The sequence below is a fragment of the Aquarana catesbeiana genome, linkage group LG01 (genome assembly GCF_042186555.1).
Source record: "Aquarana catesbeiana isolate 2022-GZ linkage group LG01, ASM4218655v1, whole genome shotgun sequence".
In the NCBI taxonomy this organism is placed as follows: domain Eukaryota; kingdom Metazoa; phylum Chordata; class Amphibia; order Anura; family Ranidae; genus Aquarana; species Aquarana catesbeiana.
In genome coordinates, this window is record NC_133324.1 from 506,354,245 (window position 1) to 506,373,349 (window position 19,105).

Here is a 19,105-nt window from a genome sequence, read left to right on the forward strand (position 1 = left end):
TATTCTTTCTGTGGAAGGTGGTTCTCCCCCCCCCCCACGTTCTGAGTTCCTGGAGTCCCCCTTGATGATTGACCACTTTTACCACTTTTAACTGGAATTTGCTTATATATATATATATATATATATATATATATATATATATATATATAAAGCCCTATGTGATTTCATATCTGTCTTATCTAGATATAATACGCTCTTCAAATATGCTTTAAAATGTATGGTTTTCCCTTTCATGAACAGAAAATAGCCCTGAGCACTGGCTCAGATGTCTCCACAGCGCTCAAGGTATAAATTCAAATCCCAGCCAACCTACCATCCACCAGATATGTTTTATTTTTTCAGTGCACAAGCAAATTAAAAAAAAACAAACAAAAAAATGTAAACTGCCTGTTAACTAGTGTGTGATGTTTGGAATTCCACACCATAATATTATTGAATAATTATATACCATTGCGTGTATTTGAATAGTTATTAGATTCAGCCAAACTAAAGTGCATTGGCTAATTGGCATTCACCTTTTTTCAGCATAGGCTGCTTTGGCTAATTGGTTAATAGTGATTCTCCTTTTTCCACCAATGCAATCTTTTAGGATCCCTCTGTGGGGTTTGAACCCATGAGTCTTTCAATGCCTGCATTTTTGAAGGTATAAGTGCTGACCACTAGCCTATTGGGCTGAGCAGAATTATACATACAAAGTAAGTTTACTAGTGTTTGATGGTGGGACTGCTTTATATTCTAGGTATAATAGTACTCAGCACAGTGCCTTAGGCCCCTTTCACACTTGTGCGACCTGAAAGTCGTGCGATTATGATGCAACTTTAAGCAATGCCTGTGTAATCCTGAGATCTATGGACACAGCAGTCACAGGGAAAGTCGCACAATTTTCCTGCGATTTTGTGTCGGCAATTTTGCCGCGATTTCAGGGAATGCTTGTGTAAACTTGAGGTCTATGGACCTCAACTCGCATTAAAGTCGGACCAAAGTAGTACAGGGACTACTTTGAAGTTGATGTGACTTGAAGTCGCACAGATAAGAATTGTACTTATTGAAAATCATGAGGTATGACTTTTCATGCGACTCTGAAGTCCAAAGTCACAGGAAAAGTCACACAAGTGTGAAAGGGGCCTCAGTCCAGTCGTGAGCGATTTCAGAGACAGCAGTGCAATTTCCTGCACAGATGTTTAGTGAAATCGCATAGGTCCCAACTGTCCCTGATTTGGAGTCCCTCGGTCCCTTTTTCCTTCTCATTTTGTTCTAATCTGTATAGTTGTATATAAAATGCACTTTTTATCTTTCAAAAAGAGTTTCCCAGCGCTAAACCTTTCATCTAATTGCTTTGTTTGTAAATTTCCAAAGCCAATCTAAAGGAATATTATTGGTAAAAAAAAAGAACACTTGGGGGTTTAACTAGTATTTTTTTTGGAATAAGTCTCCTTTAAGGAGGTGTTTTAGGGGGTCCTATGCCTACATACTTTTGCTAATAGGTGTCCCTTATACCCATCTCAAAAAGTTGGGAGGTAAGAAATCGCCCCCTGAAGTCACCCAAAGTAGTGCAGAAACTACTTTTGGAAATCGTTGTGGCATCACACCAATTCAGACAGTTCCATTGGCGTCAATAGTAGCCAATTTGGCCTGCAATTTGACATGTCAATTCAGAGCTATGTAAACACGGGTGAAGTTGCATAGATATGAATGGAAATCAGGAAAAGATGATCTGCCCTCCGGTGATTGCTCTTAAGAAGTATAATATTTATTGACAAGCCACAGTGACCAAATGCAAATAAGAACAGTTGACGCGTTTCAGCCTATAAGGCCTTAGTCATAACCACATTACAGACATGAAACTTTGAAAATAAATAGTAGCTCCAAGGATCCCTGGCTCCACTCTGTGATGTGGATGATTACCAGAGCAATACAGTTTATGAGTGGGGGAGGAGGAGTAGAAGCTTCAGCTCTATTCTCAGGAGAAAACACAGATCTGCTAGTATAATTAAAAAAGTGGGCTTCAGCTCACCGGAGGCATCGGATTCGTTATCTGAAGTCTCAGATACAGCTGAGGGGGCTGACACTACTGCAGCTCTAAGAACATCTACTCCCCAAATCTCTTCAAACAAGGTTTTTTCCGGTGCAAGTGTTAACCCCGAGGGGTCAAAAAACGCCATGTCTGCAACATACTACCAGCAGCCGAAGAAAAAACAAACAGCCAGAACACAGGACACTGCAAGAAAAGGCAAAGGCGAGGGGGGAAAAGACGGAGATATCCACAGAGAAAAAAGAAATAAATAGTGAATTATCAACCATTACCTCAGTAGTTAATTTAACGGATGAGGTTTTGACTGATTCTGAATTATCTCTTTTGTCACGGGGTCTATCTTTTTAACCCACCTATCACTTTGATATTTTTAATACCATTTTGGACATCAACAGGTTTGTCAGGAACCTCTTACTGCGGAAACATTTTCAACAGGGAATTGACGAACAGGTGGATGACCCACTGACATCAGAGATGGTGAGTAAATCTGACCAAAACCAATCAATTGCAGAACAAGATGTTTGCCCGCATGTTTCTTTTATGTTTCAGGATTTATCTGCATCATTAACTTTAGAACAGCTGTATTCAGAATCGCATATGGGCTCCTATGGAGCTTCATGCAGTACATCACAATATGGGGATAAGTTTTTTTACCCTGTAAATGCAAGAAACTCTACTATAGACACTTTTCAGGCTGTAATAGAGGGGGAATTGATACAACTGAAACAACATAGCTCAACATCTAGAAAGACTAATATCTCAAAGCAAGAGAAAGAGGCTCTACAGCAATTAAAAGACAATACAGGGTTAGTGATAAAGGAAGCAGATAAGGGAGGAGCAGTGGTGGTGATGACTAGGGAACAATATAGATCTGAAGCCATTAGACAGCTCAGTGACAGTGACACATATCTACCCCTGTCTAACAACCCCACTACTGTTTTTCAATCAACTCTTTTGAAACATTTACAGTTGGGCTTTAGTATGAGAGTTCTGTCATCCAAAACTGCTGAGTATCTCTATGTGGATAAACCTGTGGTACCGGTATTCCATCATCTCCCTAAGATTCATGAACTTGGTCGTCCCATCCAGGGACGACCAATTGTGGCTGGAATTGGCTCTTTATTTGAGCGTTTGGGAGAATGGGTAGACCGGCACCTACAGCCCTTGGTATACAGATTGCCCGGCTACATCAGAGATACGAGCACAGTCCTATCCCATATCACATCTGTTAAATGGATATCCACCTATGTTTGGGCCACACTAGATGTGAGGGCACTCTATTCGTCGATCCCACACAGCGCTGGATTGCAGGCCATCCAATATCATCTTCAACGCTACAGCTCCTACTCTCAGGAGCTACAGGAGTTTATTCTGTTGAGTGTTAAGCTTTTATTAAAGCATAATTATTTTTTTTATTTGATGGCGCATATTATGTCCAGCGCTGCAGGGCATCGATGGGTGCTAGATTCTCACCGTCCATGGCGAACCTCTATATGGGTTGGTGGGAGGAACAAGTTTTGTTCTCTCCCAGCAACCCTTTTGCTAAGCAGATTGTTTGGTATGGTCGTTTCATTGATGACCTCGTGATGGTGTGGGATGGTGACATTATGGGATTGCATGAATTTTTGAAATTTCTGAATGATAATCAGTTAAATCTACATTTTTCAATTGAGCATGATGTTTCCAGTATCAACTTTTTAGACATCACCCTAAAGGGTGATCCAACCACAGGTGATGTTTCAACATGCACCTATAGGAAACCTTGCTCTGGTAACACTACGCTTTTTGCAACCAGTTGTCATCCATCCCACACCATCAATGCCATCCCTTATGGGGAGTTTATTCAAGCTAAACGTAACTGTTCAACAAACTCAACCTTTGAACTAGAATGTAAGGTCATCCATCAGCGCTTATTGGACCGAGGTTATAACGAATCTGTTATACACCAAGGACTAGAAAGGGTTTTGATGATGGACAGAGAGGAATTACTGTCAGATAAGCCTAAAACTGAGAGAGAGCATAAAAATAAAAATAATGACAAACTTCATCAATCTTACAACTCTAGGAATAGAAAAACTGGTAAACCTATCACATTTGTAACCACATTTTCCCAAGAATATAATCAAATAGTCAGAATAATAAAAAAGAATCTGCCAATATTACATACGGATAAAGATTTCATTGAAATTCTGCAAGCAGGTTGCCTTTTTTCTAGCCGACGTGCGCCCACACTGGGGACTGCACCATCACCTAGTCTATTTTCATCCAAACAATGCCAACCCACCTGGCTCTCCTATCCTAGCAGTTACCCTTGTAATATAAAAACCTGTAGGTACTGTAACTTGTGTGATCTGGGTAAAACACTTGTTGCCGCAGCTACAGGTGAAAAGTTTACTATACAGCAATACATCAACTGTGGCACAAACTATGTAATTTACCTGATCACCTGTATTTCATGCAGCCTCCAATATGTAGGCTGTACCACACATCCTTTGAGAGCCCGTATAGGGGAACATTACTGTGACACAATTAACCCAAATGCTAGAAATATTTCGAATGCAACACGTCACTTTAGGGAATGTCACCAGGGCGATCTCTCCTCTTTCCGCTTTAGAGGAATAGAACGGGTGTCTCACTCACCCAGAGGAGGTGACAGGGAGAGAAGGCTACTGGGGAGAGAAGCATGGTGGATTTTTAGATTAAAAACTGGATCGCCAGGCTGTGACCGGATGTGGAAGTGAGAGGATGTGTGTGTGGCTCCCTCTCTCTCTGCTCTGAACAGCTGGGATGCTGATTGAGAGCATGCAGGCCAGCCGGCGATGGATGAGAGCAGCTGGGCTGAGCTGAATAGCTTTCATGTGAGCCGTTTTTCTGGACAAACCTGACGTTAGTTCATGCTTTGTGGACGGGTTCACAGTGGCACTGTGAGAGGCCCTCCCTTGCTTTTCAACCGCTAATGAAGAAACCAGCTCCAGCAGTAGCAGTGGCGGCGTGTGTAAAGCTGTGAACCTTGACTCTGAGGATGAACGTGTGGACGCTGGATGCAGGTGAAAGCCCTTCCTTTTCTCTCTCCCTGCCATATCTGACTTTACCTTCAAACTGCTAGCCTGAACTGAGCTTACTAGGTAAAAGTTGGCTACACTGAAATATTGATATACTAAAGAAGAAACTGCTAATATTAAGGATCCTGAGTAAGGATGAGCTCCGGCGTGTTCGCATGGCGCACGTGCCGAGCCCGCCAGGAAGTCGGCACGGCGCAGCGCTAATCACAGGCAGGGAGACATTTCCCGATCTCTGCAGCCGCACATCGGGAAATGTCTCACTGCTTGTGATTAGCGCTGCACCGTGCCGACTTCCTGGCGGGCTCGGCACGTGCGCCATGCGAACACGCCGGAGCTCATCCCTAATCCTGAGCTTAAAACACAAAGACAGCTCCCAAATCAGTGTGGGAGACTGAAAGGGAGCTGGTTTATGGGACAATCCTAATAGCAGTAGAATCAGCAGAATTGTGCCTTTGAAAATCACCTTATCTATATTAGATGCAATTTGAATTGTACTCTATACTTATATGCTGGCTGTGTGGAACTACTGGCATGCTGTGTGAGCTACATTTGCCATTTACCCTAAACAAAAAACAGTATTGAGGATGAACCTATGATGAACTTATGAATGCAGTACATAGGTGAAAGCCGTTCCCCTTCTCTTACTCTGTTTTTTTTTTGGTTAACTCTGCAAATTGCTAGCGTAAGGCTACTATGAAAACGCTGGTTGTGTCGTAATGTTGATGCACTAAAGGAGATGCATTTATTTTTTTCATTTTCTCACCAAGCAATGAAACAGCCCTAAGAAGCAGGGTGAGTGGTTGGCAGGGAGCTGCTTGATGGGATAGTCCATTGCAATATAAACATTATAGAGAAACTGAGATTTGGAGGATTAACTTCTGCAAACTGGTGTTGCAGCATTGGACGACAGGTGAAGGATTTGCTCTCTCTTTGTACCCTGTCCCCTTTTTTGTACCAACAGACCGGGGGAAAAAAAAAAGAGAAAAAGAGAATTTTTTTTTTTTTTTTTGGTTGTGACACTGCTCCGGAAGGCTAGAGAAAGGAGAGAAATACTCTGTAGAGGGACAAAAATTTTATTTTATCAGGACTTTTCCGCATATCTTCAAAAGCGGCGAGCGGCCTTTAAGCCGATTAAACGTATGCTACAGCAAAATAAGATGGAGTATGCATTGTTGTACCCCGCCCGCATGAGGGTATCTACAACGAACAGTATACATTTCTTTGATTCCCCATTGAGCGTTGAAAGGTGGCTGGAGGACAATAGGAAAACACCACGGAATACTGCGGGACAAGAGACTAGAGACTAATTAATTTTTTTTTTGTTTTTTTTTTGTTTTACTTTGCTCGTTTTGTCTGTTTCTCTGTTTCCCCATACAGAGCTTGCTGTTTGTTTTATATAAATTTAATTTCTAAAGCACTAGTGTAGAGGGGAGGGAGAGGAAGAGAGGGGAAAACAATAATTAAAACACTAATTGAAGCACTAAGGAGAGAAAGGGGGAAGAGAAATGAAGAAAGAAAAGCATACACTAATTAGATTAAAGTGGGGCTGGTTTGATATATCTATTTAAAATAGTAGACACAAGGATTAATGCACAGGAATAGCACTAAAAGGTTTGTCGGAGGGGGGGGTGGGTTGTTTGGGACCCTTGGAGTAAGGGGGGAAAGAGATGTATGGGAAAGGGGAGAATATAGGGAATGATTGTAGTGTGGAGGTCAGAGATAAAGCCCCTTGGGTAGGCCCAGCTGGGCTAAGAGGGTGGGGGAGAAGGGGGAGGTTGGGAAAGGGAGGGAGGGGGAGGTACATCACAAACAAACAGTGGAAGATATCACAAACACAAGTTTTGTTATATATGTTTTCTATGCTCCACCGCTGATAGAGGGGGAAAAAATGGGGAATTTATATAGATATGTACCCTATGCTGGCAGGTCTTTGGGGACAGGTGACACCCGGAAGGGCAAATGTGTCTTGACCTACTCTTTTTATTCTTATTTTTGGTTTTATTTAGCACAGTTCCTGGTTTGTTCCTCTCAATGGTTAATGTGAAGAGAAGGGGTATAGCATTAATGACATGGAACGTGAGGGGATTGGGGGATAAGGACAAAAGAAATGCAATGTTTAAATATTTTGATAAAATGAAACCCCAGATAATCTGCCTGCAAGAAACGCATATGTGCCCTGACTCTGTCCACCTTCTGTACTCACGGAAATATCCAATACAGTTTCATTCAATGCACACTTCATATTCGAGGGGAGTTAGTGTAATGGTTTCCACTGACGTCTCCTTTGAGTGTATTCAACAGAGGGTGGACATGGAGGGAAAATGTATTTTCCTGTTTTGCAAACTTAATGGACTAGTATGTATTATCGCCTCAATCTATATCCCTCCACCGTTTTCAATAACCCCACTTAGAAGTTTAGCGCAAATTACGGCCCTATATCCGAACGTTCCGGTATTAGCACTGGGAGATTATAATAATACCCTGGATAATTCCCAGGATAGAATGTCCTTGACACCCAGAGTGGTGAGACAGACAGCTGGTAAGACAGCTTTCGCCTCATTACTTTTGGAACTGGGACTTCATGATGTCTGGCGAGAGAGGCACGAAAAGGACAGATGTTATTCATGCTACTCTGCAACACATGACATACACGACTCTCCTGTATTGACTTAGGTTTAGGGAATGAGGCACTTATGCAGCGGGTGGTGGACTCGGCCTATGAGCCACGCCTGTTATCCGATCACTCTCCATTTTGGATATGGCTGGATGTTACTGCAACATCGAATCGCCCATTGTGGAAAGTGAACCCCTTTTGGTTAACCTTGCTACCGTCTACGGACAGAACGAGGGGGGCATTGCGGGAATTTTTGCATTTTAATAGGGGATCTGCCAGTGCAGCGGTAGTATGGGATACACTTAAGGCATTCTTAAGGGGATGCCTTATTAGAGAGATTGCAGGAATCAAAACTCGGTCCAGGGAATGGGAGAGTAGGGTACGGGATGAAGTGAAAGAAAGAGAACAAGCCCTAATAGCTGATCCATCTCAATCTAACCATGACTCCTGGAGGGAGGCACAAGCAATGTATAATTCGATTTTACTGTCCGCAGCGTAAAGAGGAGATATTTTCAGCAACAGAGCTATTTTGAGGAGGGGGAAAACACTGGCCGTCTTCTTGCTCTCATAGCTAGAGAGCAGAGGGAATCCACTAACATCTCAGCTGTGAGGGCAGAATCTGGGGAGAAGCAGACCCTTAGTTCGGATATTTTAAATAACTTTCAGCGGTTCTATAAAGATTTATACTCCTCTAAAACTAGCTATACTCCATCTGATTTGGCGCGGTTTTTACAAGCCTGCCCGTTTCCACGGTTATCTGAGGCGGACAGGAAATGTTGAATTTCACAATTACACTGGCAGAACTGACAGAGGCATTAGAGGGGGCACCACACCATAAATCTCCAGGCCTAGATGGGATACTGGTGGAGGTATATTCCCACTATAGTGAGGACCTTTTATCTCCACTGGCTTTAACGGAGGTAGAGGAAGTGGGCAGCTTACCAGATAGCATGCAAGAGATAATAACAGTACTCCCAAAACCAGGAAAAGATAAGCTTCTATTGGACTCCTATCGCTCAATATCTTTACTAAACGCGGACGTCAAGCTTTTTGCTAGAGTCCTGGCTAAAGGCTATCCCAAGTAATCGGTAAACTGGTTCATTGTGATCAGTCTGGCTTTATACCCACTCGTTCCACGGCCGATAACATAAGGAGATTATATATGAATCTACAGGTGCCGGTGGATAATCCGGGGGGTAGGGCCATTCTGTCACTGGATGCTGCAAAGGCGCTTGACAGTGTGGAGTGGCCCTACCTCTTGGAAATACTGGAGAGATTTGGAGTGGGGAATAGATTTATAGCGTGGGTAAAGGTGCTTTATTCTAAGCCTAGAGCCAGACTGCGTATTAACAATAACCTCTCCTCTCCACTTGAGTTATATAGAGGCACCCGACAGGGATGCCCATTGTCACCATTACTGTTCGCCCTGGCGGTAGAGCCTCTGGCCATATTGATCCGCAATTCACCAGAGGTGGTAGGGTTCCGCAGGGGCCAGAGGGAAGAAAAGATATCTTTATATGCAGATGATGCTCTTATATATTTAGGCGATACAGCTGCCTCATCGCGAACAGTGATGGAGATAATAGGGGATTTTGGAAGCTTTTCAGGCTTTACCATCAACTGGTCAAAATCAACTTTAATGCCCATAGATCAGCTGAAGGAACAGCTACCAGAGGGGGCGGAACAAATAGTTATAGTCAACAGCTTTAAATATTTGGGAGTGATGGTATCCCCAGATCCGGCTGAGTATCTTCAGCTAAATCTAGGTCCACTGTTGGTTAGACAGAAAGTGAAATGTAACAGCTGGTGTAAGCTTCCACTATCAGTAATAGGACGGGCAAATTTAATAAAAATGGTATGGGCTCCGCAGCAACTCTATATCTTCCATAACTCACCAATGTGGATTTCAAACAAATGGTTCAAGCAAATTGACACATTGATGAGAGAACTAATATGGAAAAAAAAGGTAGCTAGGATCAGTTTAGCCACATTGCAATATGGAAAAGATAGAGGAGGACTGGCAGTACCCCATTCCAAAATGTATTTTTTGGCCTCACAGCTACAGCAGATGGCAGGGTGGGGGCGGGAAGGAAATGAGGACCCTATATGTAATTTGGTGACCATATCAGACCCCGCATTAAAGGCAGCCTCCCATATGGAGATGGATTTGCCAAGCATGAATGGTTCAGAACCTACGAGCATCCTTCTCAAAAGGGTATGGGGGGAGATCCAGAAAGCGCTGAAAATAACGGGTGTACTCCCATTTACTCCGATATGGCACAATAAAAGATACCCAGAGGTACAAGAATTGCAAGGTTTTACCCCCTGGAAAGAAAGGGGGATCTGGTTCTTTGCACAACTTTATGAGGGGGAGGTGCTAAAGACATATGAACAACTATGTAGGGAATTTCAGTTAAACCCCAGGAGCTTCTATCAATATCTCCAACTCCGTCATGCGTTGCAGGCACAACAAACAACGCACCCTCTGACAGTATCAACATCATCTTTGTTGAGAGAAGTTCTTGTAGCAGACACCAGGAAAGGATTAACATCAAAAATTTATAGGGAATTGCTGTCCTCAGTTCAGGACCATGCCTCGTTAAAGTGTCGAAACAAATGGGTGGAAGATATAGGGGGGATAGATGAAAACCAATGGGAAATGGCACTTGAATCTATTCCAGCGGTATCGGTATCCGCATCCCATAGATTGTCACAATTATTTATTTTGCATAGGGCTTATAGAACACCAGAGCAGCTATATAAATGGGGAGGAAGAGACTCCCCTCTGTGACCTAAATGTAGAATATATAAGGGGGACTTTATACACCTAATTTGGAGGTGTCCTAAACTACATAGGTACTGGGAAGAAGTTTCCCAGTGTATTACTAGACTAGCGCAAGTTCCTATCCCCCTAAACCCAGTAGTGTACCTGCTTGGAGCCATAAATGCAGAAATGTTCTTAAGAGGAATGTACTACATGTTAACTAGATTGATGTACCTAGCCAGAAAACTTATTGCAAAATACTGGATGGCACCAGCGGTACCCACAGGGAAGCAGTGGATCTCTTATGTAAATTCTCTGCTTCCTAGAGAGCGATTGACGTATAGTCGTAGGAGAGAAAAGGGTAAATTTGACTCTATATGGCAATCATGGTTGGGGGATGTGGATTTAGCACCACATCAACTGGTAGTGGAAAGACTTCAGATGTAGAGCCATGGGGGAGGTATAGGAGAGGGAAGGGCAGAGAGGAGAGGAAAAGAAAGGCCTGAAGGAGTAAAGGTTGAATATTTAGATAGGAAAAAGCATCGGTGGGGGAAGAAAGGGAAAAACGAATGTGGTGAATAAATATTAGGAGACACAGGTGATGGATGTAGCCATGAGATTAGAGGGAAGGGGGAAAGGGAGGGAAAAGGGAAAAGAAGATAGAGTGATATGATATAGAAGTAAATACACAAGAACGACATAGAATAGTGCATGAGTGCAGGAATAGGCATGTATATTCTATGTGTAATGTTTGATTGAACAAAATGCATGAATGATATGTATAATGGGAATAATTTTCTAAAATAAAAAAAAAAAATTTGAAAAAAAAAAAAAACTAGATCGCCTCAGGGGTTAAACCTGAGGTGGGATCTGGATTTGCACTTACATTAAACATGCCTTTCCCCAGAGCCTCCTCTCTCTTTCTCTCTTTTCCTCCTCTGGTGTCTTTTTCACATACCTGAATTATTATTTTTATTTTATTTTTTGTATCTAATGTTTTTTGTATTTCATGGTGTGTTTTAATCATGTATATGTGCATGTGTGCATGCATGAGTGTGTGCACACATGCACTTATTATCACTCTAAGGTGTGTGACAAATAGTGGCATACATATGGATCACTCAATATGCAGTATAGCTGATTCCCCTTTTTGGATAATTGCCTGTAGTCAATTAAGACAATTAATGGGTGGAGCCAGTGATCCTTGGAGCTACTATTTATTTTCAAAGTTTCATGTTTGTAATGTGGTTATGACTAAGGCCTTATAGGCTGAAACGCGTCAACTGTTCTTATTTGCGTTTGGTCACTGTGGCTTGTCAATAAATATTATACTTCTTAAGAGCAATCACCGGAGTGCAGATCATCTTTTCCTCATTTACCTACTCAGCCAGCCACTGTGGATCGAGCACCTGGGATCTCTGCTTTCTATGTGATGTATGGGTAGTAGCACTGACTTTTTTGTTTATATTATGAATGGAAATCATATGGGGCAACCTTTAATGCGACTCTGAGGTCCAAAGCTGCATGAAAAGTCACCAAAGTGTGAAATTAACCTAATGAGGCTAATTGATAACACCTTTGACTAATTGATAACACCTTTGACCTTTTGCCCTATTTGCACTTGTGCGACCTTAAAATTGCACAGCTTTGCCGTGACTTGAAGCAATGCCTTTGTAATCTTGTGGTGTATGGACCTTATATCACATCAAAGTCAAACCAAGGTAGTGCAGGGACGACTTTGCCCCACTTTCAGGATTCACAAATGACAATAGGACCAAATTCAAAGGTGTTATCCATGAATCTCATTCACACTGCTGCGACCTGAAAGTCACACTATTTTGCTGTCACTTTGCCGCTGCAACTTGGCCCCAACTTCTGGGAATGCCTGTGTAATATAGCAACCTATGTACCTCAAGTCGCATACAAGTCACACCAAAGTAGTACAGAGAGTACTTTGAAGTTGTAGCAACTTGAAGAAGCACAGATATGAATAGTTAGCATTGAGAATCATTGAGTTACAACTTGTCATACAACTCGGAGGTCCAAATTTGCATGAAAAGACACCCAACTGTGAACCCAACTGTGAAATAAGCCATGCATATAATATATATATATATATATATATATATATATATATATATATATATATATATATATATATATATATATTTATTTATTTTAATAAAAGGAGCTCTCGTTTATATTTGCATAGTCCTTACTGATTTACATCAGCAGAACAAATGCAGGAAGTGATGTGTGCACATGGGTCAGAAGAAAATGTGTGGTGATGCCAAACAAATCAATGAACCCTACCCACACCAAATCTAACTACCACATCCACCCCCACACTGAGTAAGCACATGTACCAGTGGCATAACTAGAACCTTCAGGGCCCCGATGCAAGAAACCATGAAGGGCCCCCCTGACCCCCGGATGGGGCCCTTTCCTCCGAGCCCGGTGGCGGAACAACAGGGCCCGGTCGCAAGTGGGTGGCTGCATATAAAGGAACCGATTTCTCAATTTCTCCCCCAGCTTCTCCTCCTCTCCCTCCCACAGGCATTCAGTGGCTGCAGGAGGAAAATGGAGAGATCGAATCCTCTATGCCAGTGTTTCTCACTATTTTTCCATTCAGGGCATCCTTGAAGTATACCCCTAGGTGAATGGGGCTGCACTGCAACCACCCTGCAACTGTGTGCATTGCAGTTGCAGCATAGTGATGAGGTATTTAAATAGGAGCTCCACCTTAAAAAAAAAAATATTAAAAGCCAGCAGCTACAAATACTGCAGCTGCTGACTTTTAATAAATGGACACTTATCTTTCCCAGGGTCCAGCGATGTCGGCAGCTGAAGCCGATCAATCGCTCGGCTCTCGGCTGCCCCCGCCGCCATCCTCGGTCAGGGAATCAGGAAGTGAAGCATTGTGGCTTCACTGCCCAGTTCCCTACTGCGCATGCGTGAGTTGCGCTGCGCCTCTGCACTGGTCCCGTTGTGTTCTTGGAACTGTGTGTTTCCCAGAACACAATGGGGGGGCGGGTATCTGCGGATATTCTGCGGCTATCTAAGCCGGGAAGTGGCTGCAGATACCTGTATTAGAAAGGTATCTACACCCCCCTCCCCCCTGAAAGGTGCCAATTGTGGCACCGGAGGGGGGGAGGAATCCGATGAACGGAAGTTCCACTTTAGGGTGGAACTCCGCTTTAAAGGGGTTGTAAACCCTCGTGTTTTTTCACCTTAATGCATCATTCCGGGTGATTATAATGACTCCTTTCCGGGTCAGAAGGTGAAACCACACTCTTTTGATCGCAACCACGATTAGAATTTTTTATTTTTGTTTATTTGCAGATATGCAAATCTGTATTTCTACATATAACGATATTTGAAGGCAAACTTAAGGGAGTTTGATAAGAAGTGCTGTCACTGGGATTGCAGCAGGTAAATTACAAAGACAAACGCCCAGTTTGAGCCCTGGTTCACACTGTTCAGCTGTACTCACACAATTTCATTCCCGCATGTCAGTCACCCACACCCACCCACTGAAGAGTGATCTGTGACTTTCAGCAGACTGTTTGCAAATGATGAAGAGAATATCTTTGACTTCAGCTGTCATGTGGACAGACTGGAGATGTCTTTGCAAGGGGACCTGTGTCCCGAAGTATGGCCCTTTGCACGATAACTTGGCTGCTTGTTTCCTGAGATGCAGCCATGCCCTTTTGCTCGAAGTTGCCTTTGGAAGAAGAAAAGGAAATGCTGGAAAATGTAGTCCATTTGAAGTAAAGTTAATGGACGGTAATCTGTCATGGACGCTGAGCATGTAGCTAGAATAGGCTGTGATAGGGAAATGATAGTGAGGCCCGGAATAATGAAAGGAAGTGGAATAGTGGAGGGCCGGGCATGACAGTGTGTCTAGTGACACATGGGGTTAAAAGTTTCATGGAGAGGTGGGAGGAGAGATCAGGAAAGTAGGAAGGAGTGGCCATATAAAGGGGGGGGCGGAGCAAGAACGGAGCAGTGTGCTTGGAAGGAGACACGAGGAGGCAGAATTTCACTGCTCCTCAGCAACAATGGCGGGAGTGGAGGCGATCCTGGAGTGCTTGAGGCAGGCTGCAGAGGTGAGAGGACCAGACTGGCTCCACAGCCAGGTCACGGAGCTACTAGGCAGGGAGACCAGCGCGACTGTGAGGGAGGATGGGCCGTCGGCGCGTGCGCGGAGATCGAGGCCTCCGGCGCGTTACTCGCCGGGACCCGAAGACAGGCAAGGCCGGGTGGAGAGGAGCCCTAGGGGGGAGCGATCAGTGCCGCCGGCGAAGAGGAGTCACAAGGCGACGGTAGCGGGGCCCGGGCGGGTTACACGCCGTGGTCAGGGCTCAGTGGGCGGGGCCACGGGCCGCAATGGCGCCGCTTCCCGGAATGCTGGGCCAGGATATGGAGACAAGACTTGCCCCCTCGTAGCTCTCAACGAGCGGGGGAGGGTGGACAGAAGGGGGAGATCTGAGGCTGGAGCAAGGGAGGCATGGAGAAGCAAATCGGACGACGCTGTGGGTGGGCCGAGCTCACCTGGCAGGAGGGGGGATGCACAAGATGGTGGACGGAGCAGGACGCAGGCTGGCCCGGTTGCAGGGACGTCAGGGCAGCAGGGATCGTCATCTGCGCGCACCAATGTACAGGTTACAAGACAGAGTGGTGTTACGGCCTCCAGGGGGAATTCACCTGGGGGGCTGCCTGTGTCATCAGTCTCGGCGCATGTGGAACAGTCGGAGGATGGAATGTCGGAAGAGGAGGAGGAGCCAAGGCAGCAGGCGCCTGCGAAGGAGAGCGGCACAGCGGCTGTCGGGAGGACTCCTGGTCAGCCCGGTAAGTCAAGTGACAATTTATCATTTACTAATGCGTTACAGGGTTTGTTGGGGGCAGTGGCGCCGGGTGCAGGAGGGATGGTGTCACCTTTGCCGCAGTCATCAGGACAGGCTCCGGACCAACAACTGGTGGGTACCGCATCTGCCAGTTCAGGGTCCGGGGGGCAGCTCCAGGAGCTATTGGAAGGGCTGCGGGTGTTGGTGGGTCGTTTTGGTAGTGCACAAGGGCAGGCTCAGCGGGCGGATACGCAAGGGGACGCCCAGAGGGTGGAAAGAGATGGCGGGGGGGGGGACTCAGGGGGGGGGGCCTGAGGTTTCTCTGGCTACAGTAGTATCGACTGACAAGACGATGGAGCCGATGCCGGCGAAGGAGGCGTCAGGTGAGAAGGCCGCAGAAGGGAAGGGCAGGTCTGATGTGGTTAGGCTGGCTGACGCTGCAAGATGTGAGATATATGTGTGTTTTGAAGGCCCACTGGGAGCCCATTTAAAACAGGAGGTGCGGGAAAAAATTTACAAAGGTGAGTATGTGGAGATCTTCTCCTTATTGCCTTTGGAAAAGTTCAACTTGGATAGGGTTAGGCCCGACGATTCCAAGAAGGAGGATGAAGAGAAGAGGAGATATAGATTGATACCGCGGACATTTGTAAATTGGTTACAGGCGTTCGCTATCATGGCCAGCGTCATTGGCGAAAAGAACCCGGAACACTGTTCAGGGTTGTTTTGTTACATGGATGCTATAGGGGAGGCACACAGGGTTTATGGGGGAACTGCTTGGCTACGCTATGACGAACAGTTTCGTCAACGCAGAGCGGTCCGTCCGGATCTGCGTTGGGACCATAAGGATATTAGCCTATGGATGAGACTGATGTCGTCAGCTAGGGCCCCGCCTCAGTTATTTCAGGGGGGGGCCGGGGGTACCCACTCCTCAGGACTACCGGCCGGCAAAAAATGGGGGGTATGCTGGCAGTTTAATGAGGGATCCTGTAAATTCGGGGGATCGTGCAAATTCAAGCACGAATGTTCAGGGTGTGGGGGAGCACACACCCTCTCTCGGTGTTTCAAAAAAGGAAAGCGTGCCGGGGAGCCTACTTACAAAAGGGATGACGCCGGTGAAGGTGGAAAGGATGCAGCCTTTCCTAAGTAAGTATCCGGACAGGAAAGCGGCGTTACTGATAACCGAGGGGTTCAGGGAGGGGTTCAAAATACCGTGTTCATTGGAGATAGTTCCTCCAGTAGCGCGGAATTTAAAATCTGCAATGGAACATCCAGGGGTGGTGGGGGAAAAATTGGCAAAGGAAGTGGCTTTGGGACGGATGGGTGGCCCATTCGGGTCAAAACCATTAAAAGACCTAGTGGTGTCGCCACTGGGCGTAGTGCCAAAGAAAGAGCCGAATAAATTTCGGTTAATCCACCACTTATCATTCCCGAAAGGGGGATCGGTTAATGATTTCATTGACCCTGAAGCATGCACCGTGTCATACACTTCGTTTGATGCGGCGGTGCGATGGGTCAGGCGATACGGAGAGGGGGCGCTAATGGCAAAAGCTGATATAGAGGCGGCATTTAGGCTACTGCCGGTGCACCCGGAGAGCTTTTGGCTGTTGGGGTGCCACTGGCAAGAACAATTTTATGTGGACAAATGTTTGCCCATGGGTTGCTCCATTTCGTGCGCTATGTTTGAAGTTTTCAGTTCCTTTCTGGAATGGGTTGTTAGGGAGGTGTCGGGGCTCGAATCTATGATACACTATCTGGATGATTTCCTGTGCATAGGCCCCCCTTCTTCAAGTGTGTGTGCGATTTTATTGTCAACGTTGCAGCACATTGCAGAACGGTTTGGTGTGTCCCTGGCAGCTGAAAAAACGGAGGGTCCCACTACAGAACTTAGTTTTTTGGACATTGTTATTGATTCACGGGCAATGGAATGTAGGTTGCCGCAAGACAAGTTAGTGGATTTGCAGACGGAAATTCGGAGGATACACGGGAGGAAGAAAATACAATTGCGGGAACTCCAATCCTTGCTTGGTAAGTTGAACTTTGCCTGCAGGATCATACCAATGGGTAGGGTTTTTTGCCGACAGCTGTCGGCGGCTACAGCGGGGGTTAAAGCACCGGCCCACTACATTAGGCTTACAAAAGAACATCGGGAGGACCTAAAGGTATGGTATAAATTTCTGATGGAATACAACGGGAAGTCGGTGTGGATGTCGGGTCCGGTAAGTAATTTTGATGTGGAGTTGGTTACAGACGCGGCGGGATCTACTGGTTATGGGGCGTTTTTTCAGGGGCAATGGAGCGCGGAACCATGGCCAAAATCTTGGGTGGAAGCTGGCTTTCTGCGTAACCTGGTACTACTGGAATTGTTTCCAGTAGTGCTGGCTATGGAATTGTGGGGAAGGTCTTGCCGGAATTTAAAGTTGAGATTGAACTGCGACAATATGGGGGTGGTGCAGGTAGTCAATCGCATGTCAGCGTCTTCCCAACCTGTCATAAGGTTACTGCGACAGTTGGTATTACTGTGTTTGCAGTTGAATATCTTCATTTACGCTGTACATATACCGGGGATTGACAACACATTGGCTGATTCGCTGTCTCGCTTTCAGTGGGACAAGTTCAGGGAATTGGCTCCGGCTGCAGAGAAGGAAGGAATTCCTTGCCCGGGTTGGATTTGGGAGCTGGCCTTGGAGTCGTCGCAGGACGGATACAACGGTCTGTGAGTGAGTCCACATGGGTGGTATATGGGAAGGTATGGAAAGAATGGTTGGGACTGGTCCGGGAAGCTGGAGCGGGTGAGGACGGCAGGGAGGTGAGATTAATGGTCCTGTATTTTGTGTCCAGAAATATGGAAGACAGGGTGGCGGTATCGTCTATTGGTAAAAAGTTGGCTGCATTGTCATTCCTGTTTAAGTTACAAGGAAAAGAGGATTGGACGAAGGATTTTTGGGTGAGGCAGGCATTAAAAGGGTACAGGAAGGGAAGCAAGAAAAAGGATAACCGTCGGCCGGTCACTTTTGCAAACCTTGCAGCAATTTGTGACCAACTGGGGTCGGTGTGCAACTCAAGTTATGAGCGTTTACTGTTTACAGCGGCTTTTTCGCTGGCGTTTTTTGGAGCTTTTCGGTTGGGGGAGTTAGTTAGCCCGTCCAGGAAGGACGCGGGGGGTATTTTAGTACAGGATGTGCGGTATTACACGGATAAGGTGTGTTTACGGCTACGGAGGTCGAAAACAGATCAGTTGGGAAAAGGTATAGATGTATGGCTGCATGCCTTGCCGGGATCACCAGTGTGTCCGGTGAGGACGGTGGGTGATTTTGGGAAGATGAGACCGGTAGGTGAAGGGCCATTTTTATGTCATGAGGATGGGTTGTACCTATCAAGGTTTCAATTTGTGGCTGTGTTTCGGAAATGCTTATCGGGGATTGGTTTAGACGGGAAGGCATACGCCTCACACTCCTTTCGCATTGGGGCGGCTACAGAAGCTGCCAGATGCGGGTTGGATGAGGCAGCTGTAAGGAAGATTGGTAGATGGGAATCAGAGAGATTCCGTACATACATTCGCCCGCAATTAGTACTGGAATAAAAAAAAAAAAAAAAAATATATATATATATATATATATATATATATATATATATATATATATATATATATATAGTCACTAATTTTGGTTGTTTTCACGCATGTAGTGGGGGTTTTTTGGTTTGCGTTGTTTTAGTGACATCACCCACCTTGTTGTCTTTTCGTTTCAGATGGAGTGTCTTCACGCCTCGTCTGGATACTGGGACACT

General features: G+C 45.3%; 1 protein-coding gene across 5 annotated transcripts in view; it reads right to left on the reverse strand.

Moving 5' to 3' along the window:
- LOC141103573 (N-acetyllactosaminide beta-1,3-N-acetylglucosaminyltransferase 3-like) overlaps positions 1 to 19,105 on the reverse strand; it is a 162,114-nt gene that overhangs the window by 31,235 nt on the left and 111,774 nt on the right. The window contains exon 1 of one of the 5 annotated variants that reach the window (XM_073593345.1): positions 4,914 to 5,040. The exons of 3 other annotated variants lie outside the window; for them this stretch is intronic. The gene's annotated coding sequence lies outside the window, so the exon portion shown is untranslated. Of the gene's footprint in view, positions 1 to 4,470; positions 5,041 to 19,105 lie in introns of those variants that run through there. One more of the 5 variants, XM_073593337.1, reaches the window with a different exon arrangement.